The following is a 12,300-nucleotide window of genomic DNA, read 5'->3' as shown; positions in this document are numbered from 1 at the left end:
GGCCCTGCTGTCAATGATTCACAACTCCAGTCTGGGTGAGTGCTGTCTGGCTGCTCTTTGGACCCAATTTGGCCTTTGTAGTGGATTTTTTTTTTAAGGCAATGCCATCACTACCAATAACCAGTGAAAGCCTCTATTTTCCTCACTAATAGTATATTAGTAGATTTGTCACAATAGATGCAAAGTTAAAATATAGTATCTCATTCATGGTCAATGATAATGGTCAATTTCACAACTATAAAACACGAGTGATCTATGAATAAAGAAATAATTTACATTTAAGTCATTTAGCAGACGCTCTTATCCAGAAATTAAATGTATGGAATAGTATTTCATCCATTACAAGTGAACTGCAGAATAGTGAAAATGGAATTGTATAACGGTCCCCCAACTGACGGCCCGCGGGTGGTTTTCTTTGCCTGCCCCCACCCGCAAGCTTTCTGAGCGCAACAATATTACGATTATTATGGGTTGGACATATAAGACGTCTAGGAAGAAAAAAAACACCAGGAAATCAGTTCCAAGTTATTTTAATTCAATAAATCTGTTACCAAGTATTGTTCTGTTACCAAGTATTGTTCATCACCCTAACGTAATCATATACAAACGTAAGCAATGTTTAAACAGATTGTTTCAGTCAAACACATGTTTTTGCGTATTGCGGTCAATTTGCTGTCTACAAATTATTTGTAATTTTGTTCCGGTCCCCTGATCATCCGCCCAAGAAAAATAATCTAGTTGATGATCCCTGCTGTGGAATATCCCACATTCCAATTTGGAATGCCATTCACAGAACGATGACCATATTAGGTAAGGGGCCTGCGTAATTTGGTGTAAGATCACCGCAACTTCCTTTATACTCGTATCACTCAACATGGCACCGGTATGTGAAAAGAGCTCTTCTGAACTTTTTTTTTTAATCATTAATTTAACTTTTACTTAACAAAATGTGTTAATTACTTTACATTGTGCTATATAATGCATTTAATTGTGATTTATGTGTTTATATTATTAAATAAAGTATAACTTGGCTTGTTAACGTTACACATGTTCAGTTTCAAAGATGGCAATTACTGTAAAGTAAGTTCAAAGCATAGATTCAAGATAGCTATTTGTTTTCACAATTGATACCATTTTTTTTTTACAAGTATGCAATTTGCAGCCTCTTCACTAGCAGTGGCATAAATACATTTTACCTCATTTTGGATTGTCGGTCAGTGTGAAATTAATTGGATCCATTGTGCCTCATCAGAAAGGGGTGAATTTGCTATTACAGTACTCCACTCTGGGGACAGCTAAATCATGTAAATTAGATCCCTATTCTAATCTCTGAGAGACATGGTTCAGGAGAAACATTAGATTGAGGAAAGCCTTTCATTGCTATCTGACCCATAGTAGCTCAAATTGAATTTGTCACATGCTTCAGTAAACGACAGATGTAGACGAACAGTGAAATGTTTACTTACGGGCCCTTCTCAACATTGCAGAGAGAAAGAAAATCTAGGAATAATAAAGTAATAATGAGTAACGATTACGTGGCTATATACACAGGGTACCAGTTCAATGTGTTTTTGTTGTTGTAATGTAACCTTTATTTAACTAGGCAAGTCAGTTAAACTTCTTCAGGATCGGTGGGTCCCCTGGGGGACGGTTGAGCTAACGTATGCGATTAGCATGAGGTTTCCCAGGACATAGACATATCTGCTATTGGCGGAAAGTTTAAATTCATGTTAATCTAACTGCACTGTCCAATTTACAGTATATATTATAGTGAAATAAAACCATGCTATTGTTTGAGAGTGTGCACATTTGTGAACAAGAAAAGTTATTAAGAAAAATTATCTACAATGACTGCCTACCCCGGCCAAACTCGGACGATGCTGGGCCGATTGTGCGCCACCCTATGGGACTCCCAATTACAGCCGGGTGTGATACAGCCTGGATTCAAGCCAAGGACTGTTTTTTAAATCCACTTCTTGCACTGTGATGCAGTGCCTTAGACCGCTGCACCACTCAGGAGCCCAATATGAGGTAATTGAGGTTGCTATGTACATATAACTAGGAATAAAGTGACTTGACAACAAGATGGATAATAAACAGTAGTTGCAGCATATGTGCCAGGGTCGTAATTATAATATATATTGGGGGAGGGACACCCCCCCCCCCACACACACACACACAATTCAAATATCCCCCCCAATATATTGATATAAAGAATTTGCTACGACGGAACCACGCACCGCCGTCCGGAAGGAATAATCATTGGCAAATGTAATCATTACTAAACTTAACAAATTGCCATTATTATTACTACCGGTTCTAATGTTACGGTGTACTGCAGTTCTGCGTGTGGTTTGTCCAAGTAGTTTTGCCGTTGCTCGACTGCTGTGGGTCGGTACAATCAATATCAAACATGTGTATTAAACATTTGAAAACAAGAATGTAATATGAGTGTAATGTAGTCTATATCACTCGATTGTGATAGTTTTAATGTCAACACGTCGTTTTGCGCTGGAACGGTAATTGTGGAAATAATATTTTGCTAAAAAGTGTCAATATTTGCATGGAGTGGAAACAAACGTTTTTGGTGAAAACGGGCCGATTTGCGAGTGCTAATCAATCAACCACCACTAACGTTAGCTATCATAGCTAAGTTACCTGGAAAATTAATTAGCCACACATTCACCAGGGACCAACAATGGTGCTCACGGGCGTATTCATTCAACTTATGTTAATGTCTTTATTAGGTTATATTTGTCAGAAATCCCAAGTGAAGTCTGAGTAAAGTGTCAATCATTTATGTTGCGCAGCATGTGTAATTTATGTAGACAGTAGTAGCTTTAATTTATTGCATATTAGTATAGTGTACTGTATAGCTGTACTTGCTTATGATAAATATAATTATTAGTGTTTGCTTAAAGTGCAAGCAGTTTTATTACAGCCAGCTTTCAGTCACAGTGAGTGTCATCATGAGCAAGAGGAAGGGTGGCAGTGACATTCATCAGTTTTTTGGGCAGTCTCAGAATTTTTTACATTTTTATTTAACCTTTATTTAACCAGCTAGGCCAGTTGAGAACAAATTCTCATTTACAACTGTGACCTGGCCAAGATAAAGCAAAGCAGTGTGACAGAAACAACACAGTTACACATAAACAAACGTACAGTCAATAACGCAATAGAAAAATCTATGTACAGTGTGTGCAAATGTAGAAGATTAGGGAGGTACGGCAATAAATAGGCCATATAGGCGAAGTAATTACAATTTAGCATTAACACTGGAGTGATAGATGTGCAGATGATGATGTGCAAGTAGAGATACCGGGGTGCAAAAGAGCAAGAGGATAAGTAACAATATCGGGATGAGGTAGTTGGGTGTGCCATTTACAGATTGCCTGTGTAGAGGTACAGTGATTGGTAAACTGCTCTGACAGCTGATGCTTAAAGTTAGAGAGGGAGATGTAAGACTCCAGCTTTAGTGATTTTTGCAATTTGTTCCAGTCATTGGCAGCAGAGAACTGGAAGGAAAGGTGGCCAAAGGAAGTGTTGGCTTTGAGGGTGGCCAGTGAAATATACCTGCTGGAGCGGTGCTATGGGTGGGCATTGCTATGGTGACCAGTGAGCTGAGAAGGTGGGGCTTTACCTAGCAAATACTTATAGATGACCTGGAGCCAGTGGGTTTTGCGACGAATATATAGTGAGGGCCAGCCAACGAGAGCATACGGGTCGCAGTGGTGGGTAGTATATGGGGCTTTGGTGACAAAACGTAATGCATTGTGATAGACTATTTTATTTTTATTTCACCTTTATTTAACCAGGTTGGCCAGTTGAGAACAAGTTCTCATTTACAACTGCGACCTGGCCAAGATAAAGCAAAGCAGTGTGACACAAACAACACAGAGTTACCCATGGAATAAACAAATGTACAGTCAATAACACACTAGAAAAGTCTATATGCAGTGTGTGCAAATTAAGTAAGATTAGGGAGGTAAGGCAATAAATAGGCCATAGTGGTGAAAGTATTATAATTTAGCAATTAAACACTGGAGTGATAGATTAGCAGGAGATGAATGTGCAAGTAGAGATACTGGGTTGCAAAGGAGGAAAAAAATACATAACAATATAGGGATGAGGTAGTTGGGTGGGCTGTTTACAGATGGGCTATGTGCAGAATGCAATGATCTGTAAGCTGCTCTGACAGCTGATGCTTAAAGTTAGTGAGGGAGATATGAGTCTCCAGCTTCAGTACTTTTAAAATGATTTCCAATCATTGACAGCAGAGAACTGGAAGGAAAGGCGGCCAAAGCAGGAGTTGGCTTTGGGGGTGACCAGTGAAATATACCTGCTGGAGCGCGTGCTACGGGTGGGTGCGGCTATGGTGACCAGTGAGCTGAGAGAAGGCGGGGGCTTTACCTAGCAAAGACTTATAGATGACCTGTAGCCAGTGGGTTTGGTGACGAATATGAAGCGAGGGCCAGCCAACGAGAGCATACATGTCGCAGTGGTAGGTAGTATATGGGGCTTTGGTGACAAAATGGATGGCACTGTGATAGACTGCATCCAATTTGCTGAGTAGAGTGTAAATGACATTGCCGAAGTCATGGATCGGTAGGATACTCAAAGTTTTACGAAATAAGAAATAAGAATAGTAAATGAGTACCAGTCAGATGATAGAAGTCTACAGTAGTACAAGAGATGAGTCAATGTTTCTTGATATAATAATCATTGCCATTCAGATCAGAAATGGTTAGTAATCCATTCCTGAACATCATGGCAAGAAACACCACTTGTTTACTGATAATATTTCTTTCATGTTCACTCTGGTGCGTTCAGAGTAAGGAGGATGAGGATGAGAATGCCAACAGGGCAGGGAAAGCAGGTGACATGGAGGTGAGTGAGAAAAGGAGTAAATATTGATGGTTAAGACAGTTGATGGTTAAGAATAATGACATAACAGCTGTCTAATCCTAATGTTAATTTAAACAGATATTCCTCTAAGTATGACTTCTCATGTGTATTTCAGATAATACAATCAAGCAGTTTTATGAAGATTGTTGGGGGTGTGAAGTACTTGGTGCAGCAAGGTCAGGCTTTTTGAGGCGTTGATAAGGAAAGTGGGAATTTCAGCCAGCTTCTAAAGTACAAGGCAGAGGGCGATGCAGAGCTGACCACCTGGTTGAAAGGTCACTTTGATTTTACCAGTCCCCAAATGCAAAACTAAATTTTGAAGCTGGCGGGCAATATAATCGTCAAAGAAATTCTGTCGGAAATAACATCAATGCCAGTGGTTCAGTTCGCACTTATCATTGATGGCACCCAGGATATATCAGGAGTTGATCAGGAGTCAATATGTTTGAATGCACCCAGGATATATCAGGAGTTGATCAGGAGTCAATATTAGAGGTCGACCGATTATGATTTTTCAACGCCGCTACCGATTATTGGAGGACCCAAAAAAGCCTATACCAATTGGCCGATTTTTATGTGTGGGGGTGTGTCTGTGTAATGACAATTACAACAATACTGAATGAACAATGAATACTTATTTTAACTTAATATAATACATAAATAAAATCTATTTAGTCTTAAATAAATAATGAAACATGCTCAATTTGGTTAAAATAATGCAAAAACAGTGTTGGAGAAGAAAGTAAAAGTGCAATATGTGCCATGTAAAAAAAGCTAACGTTTAAGTTCCTTGCTCAGAACATATGAAAGCTGGTGGTTCAAATATCAAATCAAATATCAAATATCAAATCATAGACATAATTATAATATAATAATCACAGAAATATGAGCCTTTGGTCATTAATATGGTCAAATCCGGAAATTTATTTATTTATTTATCACCTTTATTTAACCAGGTAGGCAAGTTGAGAACAAGTTCTCATTTACGATTGCGACCTGGCCAAGATAAAGCAAAGCAGTTCGACAGATACAACGACACAGAGTTACACATGGAGTAAAACAAACATACAGTCAATAATACAGTATAAACAAGTCTATATACAATGTGAGCAAATTAGGTGAGAAGGGAGGTAAAGGCAAAAAAAGGCCATGGTGGCAAAGTAAATACAATATAGCAAGTAAAACACTGGAATGGTAGTTTTGCAATGGAAGAATGTGCAAAGTAGAAATAAAAATGATAATTCCGAAAACAAAACGTTTATTCTTTCAGTGAAATACGGAACTGTTCTGTATTTTATCGAACGGGTGACAACCCTAAGTCTAAATATTGCTTTTACATTGCACAACCTTCAATGTTATGTAATTAGTTTGCAATTACAACAAAATTGCAACGAAATACTTATTTTCCACCATGATTGGCAAATAAATTCAATAAAAATCCTACAATGTGATTTTCTGGATTTTTTTTCTTCTCATTTTGTCTGTCATAGTTCAAGTGTATGATGAAAATTACAGGCCTCTCTCATCTTTTTAAGTGGGAGAACATGCACAATTGGTGGCTGACTAAATACTTTTTTTACCACACTGTACCTTCCACAACCATAAGACCCACTAATAAGTTAATCAAAATAGTTGTACCTGCTTGTTTTGCAATAATCACTGATCTGGCTTTCAGGTTTGTCTATAAAAATGCAATTTTTGCTACAAATTTAACCAGAACCATTCATAATGCACATTCTCCAATAATATAGCAAGCATTATAGAAAATTAACACAGTATCATAAACAATTATCTCAAACACAAGCCCAGGTGCTAGTGAGTAGCCAGCTAATATTTATATTTCATGTTCAGCCAACTTGGATCTAGGTCAAATTTCACAAGCTCTGAATTCAGCTAGCAAGGCAAAACAGTTCAATTGTTATGAACACAACCTTCTGTCCGTCTCCAACTGTTTGAACAGCATGTTAGCCTGTCCACTATGTTCAGATGTTTAAATCAAGTGGCTTACTTTATTTCTCAGAATGAGAACGAGTTGCCAATTCCTTTATAATTGTTTTTTTGCTTATTGCACATTTATAAAAGACTAAACAGCTAGTATAACAATCTTTATTTGACTAAAATGCTGCTAGTGATATGTGGTACCATAATGGTACCATGGTACCATTCAGAATGAATGTTCATTGGTACATTTGTTTTAGTATATTCTGCTCTGCTTGAATTTTGAGGAGTTGAAACATAAACAGGATATGGTTTCGAAAGTTCAACTTCTCCTCTATTACAGTAAAATAATGTCTCCATGTGTTTCGGTGTCCATATTAGAGGTCGACCGATTAATCGGAATGGCCGATTTAATTAGGGCCGATTTTCAGGCTTTCATAACAATCGGAAATCTGTATTTTTGGGCGGCGATTAAAGAAAGAAAGAAAAAAATATATACCTTTATTTAACTAGGCAAGTCAGTTAAGAACACATACTTATTTTCAATAATGGCCTAGGAATGGTGGGTTAACTGCCTTGTTCAGGGGCAGAACGACAGATTTTCATATTGTCAGCTCGGGGGATCCAATCTTGCAACCTTACAGTTAACTAGTCCAATGCTATAACCACCTGCCTCTCGTTGCACTCCACAAGGAGACTGCCTGTTAAGCGAATGCAGTAGAAGCCAAGGTAAGTTGCTAGCTAGCATTAAACTTATCTTGTAAAAAACTATCAATCATAATCACTAGTTCTAACTACACATGGTTGATGATATTACTAGTTTATCTAGCGTGTCCTGCGTTGCATATAATCGATACAATGCTGGGATTGATTTCAAACAGCACTTTCTTGCGTTTTGCCAGCAGCTCTTCGCAAGCACAGTGCTGTTTATAACTTCAAGCCTATCAGCCTAATGGCTGGTGTAACCGATGTGAAATGGCTAGCTAGTTAGCGGGGTGCGCGCTAATATCGTTTCAAATGTCACTCGCTCTGAGACTTGGGAGTAGTTGTTCCCCTTGCTCTGCATGGGCCGCGGCTTTTGTGGAGCGATGGGTAACGCTGCTTCGAGTGTGGCTGTTGTCGATGTGTTCCTGGTTCGAGCCCAGGTAGGGGCGAGGAGAGGTACGGAAGCTATACTGTTACACTGGCAATACTATAGTGCCTATAAGAACATCCAACAGTCAAAGGTATATGAAATACATATGGTATAGAGAGAAATAGTCCTATAAATACTATATTAACTACAACCTAAAACCTCTTACCTTGGAATATTGAAGTCTCATGAACCACCAACTTTCATATGTTCTCATGTTCTGAGCAAGGAACTCAAACGTTAGCTTTTTTACATGGCACATATTGCACTTTTACTTCTCCAACACTTTGTTTTTGCAGTATTTAAACCAAATTGAACATGTTTCATTATTTATTTGAGGCTAAATAGATTTTTATTGATGTATTATATTAAGTTAAAATAAGTGTTCATTCAGTATTGTTGTAATTGTCATTATTACATACATTTTAAAAAATCTGCCAATTAATCGGTATCAGCTTTTTTTGGTCCTCCAATAACAGGTATCGGTATCGGCATTGAAAGATCATAATCGGTCAACCTCTAGTCCATATGCCCGATTCTGTTGGACCAAACCTGAAATGCGAATAGCGATTTGAAACCGTTTGTCATAGAGGAATAAGTGATCACCCATCTTTGTTGTTGTGAGTGATAGGGGGAGGGGCTTGGGTGAAAGATGAAAATTGAAATCTCTCCAAAATAAGCACAATGCGCTTATTTTGAACCTTAACTTGTCACCTGCCTTCCCGCCATTGGGAAAACGACTCACATAAGGAGTTAGGGTGGAGACATGAGCATTATATACTGATTTCTGGTGTAAATGGGAAGCTATTCAGACCCCTTTTTAAAATGTTGTTATGGTACAGCCTTATTTTAAAATTGATGAAGTCGTTTTTCCCCCCTCAATCTACACACAATACCCCATAATGACGAAGCAAAAACTGTTTTTTAGAAATTGGTGAAAATGTTTAACTTTAAAAAAAAATTAATATCACTTTTACATAGGTATTCATCCCCTTTACTCAGTATTTTGTTTAAGCACCTTTGGCAGTGATTACAGCCTTGACTCTTCTCGGGTAGGACACTACATTTCTCCGTTCATCTTTCCCTCGATCCTGACAAGTCTCCCAGTCCCTGCCGCTGAAAAACATCCAAACAGCATGCTTCACCGTAAGGATGGTGCCAGGATTTCTCCAGATGTGGCATTCAGGCTGAAGAGTTCAATCTTGGTTTCATCAGACCAGATAATCTTGTTTCTCTGGTCTGAGAGTCCTTTAGGTGCCTTTTGGCAAATTCCAAGTAGGCTGTCATGTGCCTTTTACTGAGGAGTTGCGTCCATCTGGCAACTCTACCAAGAAGGCCTGATTTGGTGGAGTGCTGCAGAGATGATTGTCCTCCCATCTCCACAGAGGAACTCTGTCAGAGTGACCATCAGGTTCTTGGTCACCTCCCTGACCAAGGCCCTTCTCCGATTGCTCAGTTTGGCCGGGCAGGCAGCTCAAGGAATGATGAATGCCACTTAGATGGTGGGGACCTTCAATGCTGCAGAAATGTTTCAGTACCCTTCCCCAGATCTGTGCCTCGACACAATCTTGTCTCGGAGCTCTACGGACAATTCCTTCGACCTCGTGGCTTGGTTTTTCACATGCACTGTCAACTGTGGGACCTTATATAGACGTGTGTGCCTTTCCAAATCATGTCCAATCAATTGAATTTACCACATGTGGACTCCAATCACGTTGTAGAAACATCTCAAGGACGATCAATGGAAACAGGACGCACCTGAGCTCAATGTTGAGTCTCATAGCAAAGGGTCTGAATACTTGTGTAAATAAGGTATTTCTGTTTTTTTTTATGTGCAAAAATGTCTAAAATCTGTTTTTGCTTTGTCATCATGGGCTATTGTGTGTAGATTGATAATTCATTCAAATATTGAATCCATCTGAGAATAAGGCTGTAACGTAACAAAATGTGGAAAAAGTCAAGGGTCTGAATACTTTCCGAATGCAGTGTATATCGCCCAGCCCTATAATACAGTCAAGATGCTCTCAATGGTGCAGCTGTTTAACTTTTTGAGGATCCGAGGGCCCATGTCAAATCTTTTCAGCCTCCTCCTTTTGCCCTCTTGACATCTGTGTTGGTGTATGGGTACCGTGATCAATCCTTAGTGATGTGGACACCGTGGAACTTTAAGCTCTCGACCTACTCCACTACAGCTTGTCGACGTGAATGAGGGTGTGCTCGGCCCTACGTTTTCTGTAGTCCATGATTAGCTCCTTTGTCTTGCTGACGTTGAGGGAGAGAATCATTAGCTGAAGCAGAAGAAACAAACTGTGGTCAAGAGCGCCAAGAAAGGGGTTCACACTGGACCTGACCCACCCTGTGGAGTACAGTATCCTGGACTCTGCCAACTTCGTAAGTTAACGGAACCACTTCACCGGACACCATAGGGCTACTGCCCATGGTCTTCATCATTAAACAGGCTAGGGATATTATACTTTATCATTGTGTAATGTTTGTCTAACTCTGTGTGTGGATTATGGTAACATTCCCTAGCTGACTAGGGTTCCCTTCCCTAGTCACTGCTCTTTCCAACAGGAAACCTTTCTCAAGGAGAGGGTAAAGGTCAATGGCCAGACAGGAAATCTGGAAAATGTAGTCGAGATCAACCTTCTGAAAAACAAGCTCCACGTCACAGAACCAGCTTTCCAAGAGGTAAGCTATTGGTGTCGATAGTCTACTACTATTAATAACTCAATTGAGTGTGCCTTTTTTAACTAGAAGTAGGTTTGAGGAACTCCCTGGCCTCAACCCTTTAGGACAGGTCTGAGGTGTACTCCTCCCCTTCTTTGACATCAAACTCCTCCTCTCCCATTGGTCCACAGGTACCTGAAGAAGAACAATCTCCGTGATTGGTTGAGAGTTGTGTTGTCAGACAAGGAGACTTACGAGCTGAGATACTTCCAGATCAGCCAGGAAAAGGACAATGACGAGTAGAGCCAAGCTCCGCCCACCTGCCCCAGCATGCAGGACTGGAGACTGGCCAGTCCATCACACTTGTCACTTGTTTGTGAGAGGGAAAGTCTTCTGTGAGAGACATTTGTATTTGTCAGTGGATAGACTAAACTTCAGTGTGTCATCATGTCTCTAGTTTTGATGGGAGAATAAATTAAATCAACAAAACAGCCCTGGTGTGTTCTGCTTGAATATTTTGTGGGTGCATGACTGTTTCAATGAAGTATGAAGTTCAGTGAGAAATGATTCTCACAGAACTTCTCAGATGACTATCATAGGTGTAATTTCCAGTATGTCCACCTGATGTCACCAGACGCTGTGTTACTGCATCCTGCTCTGCTGTTATATTGTTATAGTCATCTGAGATAGTGCGAAATCAGGACCGCTAAAGGCAATGCTGGCTAAAACTGGAAGGTTTACAATGTAAAATAAATAACCTCACTGCTGCTCTACTCTATGAAGGTGGAGTATGTGATTATCATACTATAAGCAGAGCACAAACCCTACCATACCATCTTTGCTTTACCCGACCCCAGTGTAGATGCTTTCAGTTTACTATAACTCAAACAAATCTTTATAACCAGCAAACTGTTTGTAGCAGCACTCTGTATAAGGTATGTTGAACTGAGTCCGATTCAGAACCGCAGGTGGTTTTCCTGTTGTCCCATTGCTGCCAAGATACTTTTGTATATATAGTGTATGTAGACACCCTTTCACATTAGCACACAGCCATGCAGTCACCATAGACAAACATTGGCAGTAGATGGCCTTACTGAAGAGCTCAGTGACTTTCAACGTGGCACCGTCATAGGATGCCACCTTTCCGAGAAGTCAGTGTGCCAATTTCAGCCCTGCTAGAGCTGCCCCGGTCAACTGTAAGTGCTGTTATGATGACGTGGAAAAGTATAAGAGTAGCTACAACTCAGACGCAAAGTGGTAGGCCACACAAGCTCACAGAATGGGACCGCTGAAGCGCATAAAAATGGCAACACTCACTACTGAGTTCCAAACTGCCTCTGGAAGCAACGTCAGCACAATAACTGTTTGTCGGAGTTTCATGAAATGGGTTTCCATGGCCGAGCAGCTACACAGAGGCCTAAGATCACCATGCGCAATGCCAAGCGTCGGCTGGAGTGGTGTAAAACTCGCTTGGACTCTGGAGCAGTGGAAATGCGTTCTCTGGAGTGATGAATCACGCTTCACTATCTGGCAGTCCAACACGAATCTGGGTTTGGTTAATGCCAGGAGAACGCTATGTGCCCCCATGCATAGTGTCAACTGTAAATTTTAGAGTAGGAATAATGGTCTGGGACCGTTTTTTTATGGTTCGGGCT

General features: G+C 40.1%; 1 pseudogene; it reads left to right on the top strand.

The window, feature by feature from the left end:
• Positions 1-874: 874 nt before the first annotated feature.
• On the top strand, positions 875-11,025 carry LOC123990233 (annotated as a pseudogene).
• The last annotated feature ends 1,275 nt before the right edge of the window (positions 11,026-12,300 follow it).

The sequence above is a fragment of the Oncorhynchus gorbuscha genome, linkage group LG12 (genome assembly GCF_021184085.1).
Source record: "Oncorhynchus gorbuscha isolate QuinsamMale2020 ecotype Even-year linkage group LG12, OgorEven_v1.0, whole genome shotgun sequence".
NCBI classification, from domain to species: Eukaryota; Metazoa; Chordata; class Actinopteri; order Salmoniformes; family Salmonidae; genus Oncorhynchus; species Oncorhynchus gorbuscha.
This window is presented reverse-complemented; position numbering and strand designations above follow the sequence as displayed.